Genomic DNA, 5888 nt, shown 5'->3' with positions numbered 1-5888 from the left:
CACACTCCTATCACAGTCCCACGACCAGAAGCTACAAGGCAGGACAGGGTAAGTTTCTGGTTCATAAACAGACAACTGAGGCAGCTCTTGGATGATTCTCTACGGGATGGGTCACTCATTACTGGGGTCCGAAAGCAGGACCATGGACAAGTCTTGTTCTCAGTTGATGTACACATTATGTTTGGCTTCTGGTGCCCCACAAATGCGGAAGCTCCTTTTCCACCCAGAGGCAGATACCAAATTGCCTAAAGAGACCTCGAGATTTACTTTCTTCCTGAGAAAAACATCTGTCAATACCTACCTTAATCAATAGCCATTATAGGCTGCTGCTGTCCCAATTCCTAGACACTATGAATGTGGGAGCAAAGGGTAGAAGTGGGGATGCCCAGCCTCACCCTCGAGCCCTGTGTCACATTCTGGGAAACCCTGTTCCCGTCCCTCCTAAGTTAGGTCCTGGGCACCAGGTCGGAGGGTTTTGCTGGGTGAGTTATCAGACAGAGGGATAAGATGCCAGTTGAGACAGGGCATGTTGAGACTCTCTTCAAGAGACAGGAAGCTGTTGGAGGCCCTGGGCTTCTTGGGGCCATGGAAAAATGGGTAATAAATGGTCTTTTAACCAAAAGGGCCCTAGGGAGCCTGAGTGGGAAAGACCACCCCCATGCTATCTGTCTGCCTCTTGTTTGTAGAAAAGTTTTAGTCAGCCAGGCCTCCTGTGAGTCTCAAAACGGTGATTTAAGAGTTAAGGATTAGAACATGTGAAGATGGAGAAAGGAATACTCCTTAGGCTGGGAAACTGGTTACAATTTAGACTGTGAGCAGCCACATAGCAGTGTCATGAATTTCCCAGTTCCATGAAAGATAAAAAAGAGCTGACACAAGCCTCAAGTTGTTTCTATAGGAAGCAGACCTCCAGCACATCAATACTGCTGGCTGCAAGCACGCAGACCCCCAGACTGGTTGAAACCATAAGCTTGGTGGTGCTCAAACGTTCGCCTTGTGCCAACCAACCTGACTGTCCTCAAGATGCTGATGTGCCCTGCAGCAGCCACCTCTGCCCCCTTTCTAACCTGGAAACTTGGAGGCGGTCTGAGGACATTAGGTCACTATTTTCCCGGGGCTCCTGAGCAAACCAACTTGTCCTTTTTCACCACTTGTTACCTTCACCAGTGGTAGGATGTGGGTCATAACCAGCTTCAACTAGTAACAGCCTGAGCTGTCTGGGAGGAGCTTTAACTCCAGGGAGGCGCTGATCAGTGGCTAGGCACTGAGCGCTTTCCTCATGATGCATATGTAATTTAAAAAAAAATTGAATTCTTTAATTTTTTCAAGTGTTTTAAAAAATCCATTTAATACTTAAGCCAGCCTTGAAGATAAGCACAAAATCTGTTTACTTTTTGTGTGTGTGTGTGCAACACAACTCGGGCACCCATTCTGTGCATAGCACTATTCTAGGTGCAGTAAAAGGGATTCGTAACCTTAAACCATGATTGCACCTTCTGGAATGGTGTTATCCTCCTTTTCCAGAAAGGAAAAATAAATAAAATCACTGTTGTTTATTATTGACCTGCCCCAAATCCACTTCTGGCTCGCAGAACTGCTGCTGTTGCTGCTGCTTCTACTAAATCGCTTCAGTCGTGTCTGACGTTGTGCCACCCCATAGATGGCAGCCCACCAGACTCGCCCATCCTTGGGATTCTTCAGGCAAGAATACTGGAGTGGGTTGCCATGACCTTCTCCAATGCATGAAAGTGAAAAGTGAAAAGTGAAAGTGAAGTCTCCCAGTCGTGTCCGATTCTTAGCGATCCCGTGGACTGCAGCCTACCAGGCTCCTCCGTCCATGGGATTTTCCAGGCAAGAGTACTGGAGCCGGGTGCCATATGCTAAGATCTGCCAAATTTAAGATGTTTCAATGAATTCCGCTCCTACTTTCCCCCAAGTAAGAAGGTGGAACTCTTTATTAAAAAAAAAAATTTTAAAGGCAATTTTTCATGAAAGAGTAGTTTCTGTTTCTGGTGTATTTTTCTGTTTTTTTCCTTCTAGCTTTTAACTTTTCTTCCTCCAATACTGCCTTTTCCTGTACAAGGCGAGAGCATTTTTTCATTTTTCTTTTCCTAAGATGAAGTATTTTATCTTATAGACAATAATTCCCAAGACTAGTGATAAATATTAAAAAAAAAAAAAAAAAGAAGAAGAAGAAAGAAACTTAAGGGTTTCCCTGGTGCTTCAGCAGGTAATGAATCCACATGCAATGCAGGAGACCTCAGTTCAATTCCTGGGTCAGAAAGATCCCTTGGAAAATCGAGTACTCCAGTATTCTTGAGCTTCCCTGGTGCCTTAGATGGTAAAGAATCCACCTGCAATGTGGAAGACCTGGGTTCGATCCCTAGGTTGGGAAGATCCCCTAGAGAAGAGAAAGGCTACCCATTCCAGTATTCAACCCTGGAGAATTCCATGGACTGTATAGTCCACAGGGTTGCAAATAGTTGGACATGACTGAGCAACTAAGCCTGGCACATTCAAGGGTGAATCAACTACGTCACTTTGATGAAGTACAACCTAAAAGACACTTGGCACTAAGTAGTCCAAGTATTTGTGTTGAAACAGTTTTAAAAAACTATTTATTTATAACACTGTTTAAAAATTTCTTGGTAAAAAAATTTATACAAACATTTTCAATTCAACCTAATGAAAGTGATATCTAGAAAATATTCCACATCACTAAGTCTGTCTTAGGAAGTTTAGATGCTATGGCTTTCCTAAGGCACAGTGTTCTGGAAGACAATGTGCTTTTGTGGTGCTGGGTGATATATGTGACTGGCTGGCTCCAAGAGGGCCCCAGCAGGCACCTTTCCCCTGATGTTGGGGGACTGTGAGAGGACAATCAGACACAGGCCTCCAGGGCTGCATGGAGCTCTGTGAGACACTGGGCCAGCTGCTGGAACTGGGCTTCTCCTCTGAATCTAAGGCCCAGCACAAGCCATCACAGCAAATGGTTCATCAGGACAGTTGATTGGCTGGGACATTTGATAACCTTCCATATCTCTAAAGAGTCGACATCTGTGTAGGGTATTTGACCCAGAGTCATGAACTCCTACAGTATCACTCTGAAGGCCCACACATCACTAGCACTGGAGAACTAAAATAAATTATTTTTTTAATCTCTCTCTTTTTTTTTTTGTTTTGGTTGTATTGGGTCTTAGTTGTGGCACTTGAGATCTTTTTGCAGTGTGAAGACTCTTAGTTGCAACATGCTGACTTCTCAGTTGTAGCATGCGGGATCCAGTTCCACGACCAAGGTTCGAACCGGGCCCCTTCATTGGGAGTGTGACATCTTAGCGACTAGATCACCAGGGAAGTCTGGAGACCTCATTCTTAACCAGATGTTCATGAGCCATCAATCGATCCCACTTTTTCATTGTCCCCCACACAGTGAGAGTCCATGGGGAGGGAACAAGACTCTGGAGAGGAGCTATCTGCACTCTTAACTTGAGGCTGTCATCAATGGCAGAGCTCCTAGCAGCCAGGTCTTTGTGGAGGACTTCTCTTCTGACCAGGTAATCCATTCCACGGGCAATCTGACCTTGTGGACCAGGTCCTGTTGAGAAATTGCCTGCGGATTATTGGCTTCTACTAATTTGTGCTGCAGGCTCCCCTGGTGGCTCAGACAGTAAAGAATCTGCCTGCAATTCAGGAGACCAGAGTTTGATCCCTGGGTCGGAAAGATCACCTGGAGAAGGGAATGGCCACCCACCCCATTATTTTTGCCTGAAGAATTCCTCGGACAGAAGAGCTTGGTGGCCTACAGTCCATGGGGTGGCAAGAGTCGGACAGGACTGACTGACTAATACACACAGACACACAATTTGCAATGCTGTGAAAACTATGTACGATTCTCCCAATTAATGTAATGCAATATCACCAGGGGTTTTCTCTATCTTCTATACACATAAGGGAAATAGGAGGAAGATTTCTGTGATGAAGATCTCATAGCATGCAACATTCAGTAAGTATCATTGTCACCTGAATTTCAGAAGCTTAATCTCTGTTTTTACAAATGATTGCTGTTCTTTATTTGGATCTTTTTCATCTACATAAATCCCATGGAAAATATGCCCTAAACTACCTTCTTGGAGTACATCCTGTCTGTGGATAGAGTTATCCTCTCCTTGGATATTTTGATATCCTTCACCTTAGCTCTGGCCTCCAAAAGAGTGGCACTTCTCAAAACACTCCTCTACCCAGCCACAAGGTAGGATAATGGGATGGAAGTACCACTGTTGAGTGTGTCTCCTCTCAGATACTGAGTCATCTGGGACATGGCTGAGACCACCTTTGGGAACTACTGGACACTGATGCTGTCTTCGAGTTCAATTCTTGTCATACTATGAAGGTGAAAAACAGTTAATATTATTACTACAGGAAATATAACTGCATGGCAAACCCCTGCCTCTGATATAAAACACACGGGTAGAAGTAGCTGGAGCTGCATGAACAGGATCATAAACAGTTCTGCTAGTGGCTTTGTCTAAGACCGAAGTTTTTTGTAGCACATTTTCCTTCCTTTCAGATTTTTGAAGAAGGGAAGATTCTGAAGAATTTACTGTCAAGTTGAGCTGCGTTTAGTATCATAACCTCATCATCTACTTTGCAGAAAAGGAAAGCTAGAGCCAATATAGTGCGTGGAAATCCCCCCACCACGTGCCCCTCACACGCCCCAACCCTACCAAGCAGAAATGCTGACCCGGGACAGGTCCACAAAATCGTCTACTTGGAAACCTGCTTATATTCAACTTGGACTCTGCAGACCAAGTGAAAGACAGGACATCTGTTTCGCTGGGTTAAAGGATAGACATAGTGCCCAACAAGGCCACTTCTCTACTAAAAAGCTCTGCATCTAGACCAATGAGCCTAGGCACCAGGTCCCTGCTCAGGAAGAGGCTCGCACCGGCCCTGGGATCGCGGGTGAGGCCCGGGAGCTGGGGGTGGAGCGCGGGGCCAGTGGTGGAGCCAGCAGCGATGGCTGGGACAGGAGCACTCAAGCACGTTTAAGCCGGGAGTGCGCCGCCGCCGCCGCTGGGCACCCGGGTCCGCTCCGCTCTGATAACTTACGGCCGGGAAAGAGCGCTGGTCCTTCAAGGGCAGGGAGATGGAGGGAACAGAAGGGTCTCTGTTGCACAGGTCGGGGCGGGAGGGTGTGCTTTTCGGGGCGGGTCTGGGTCTCTTCTCCGCGGGATGGCCGACTGGTCCCAAATCGCCCGGCTCCACGGCTCCCACTTCCCAGGGGCGGTCTGGACCCTTGAGGGGTTTCAACCCTATTTCCTGCCGCGTCCCGGCCCCCTCTTCTCCCAGCATCACTTCCCAAATTCCCGGCATCACTACTTCATCCAAGTCACCCCTGTTCTGGCCCGGAGAGCCGGCAAGAAGCCGGGAGGAGACTCCGAGGACTAAATGGGCCAGGGAGGGGAAAGAGGTGGGGGCGGCGGCGCCACCCTGTAAAAAGTTTCGCGAAACCCTACGGACACCGCCCCCATCCCCTTCCCGGCTCATAACCCATCCAACCTCCTCGCGTTCCCCCGCCACGCCCCGCGCAGGGTCATCCCCGCACTCACCGCTGGACGTTCCGCTGAACAAGACCATCGAAAGCAAAACGAGGAAACCAAGACTGGTCTTGGAGCCATCCATCTATCCCTTTGCCACCTGGATCCCAATTTTTCAGGAGTGCCAGGCTGCCAAGGCAGAACCCGCGCTCCTCTCCCACTAGCCCACAGGTGCACTCTGGACCTCCGCTCCTGCCAGGACTGCCTGGCCCGCCCCTCCGCCGACAGGGCCCGCCCCAGGTTTCCTAGCAGAAACCACTAGGAACCCCAGCTCCGGGGGCTGGGAGGGGC

At 48.1% G+C, this 5888-nt stretch overlaps 1 pseudogene; it reads right to left on the bottom strand.

Annotated features, from left to right (window-relative positions):
• Positions 1-2881: 2881 nt before the first annotated feature.
• Positions 2882-4853, bottom strand: LOC108634849 (annotated as a pseudogene).
• Positions 4854-5888: the final 1035 nt, after the last annotated feature.

This window comes from Capra hircus, unplaced genomic scaffold, assembly GCF_001704415.2.
Source record: "Capra hircus breed San Clemente unplaced genomic scaffold, ASM170441v1, whole genome shotgun sequence".
NCBI lineage: Eukaryota > Metazoa > Chordata > Mammalia > Artiodactyla > Bovidae > Capra > Capra hircus.
Note: the sequence above shows the minus strand (reverse complement) of the source record. Positions and strands in the feature narration are given on the sequence as shown.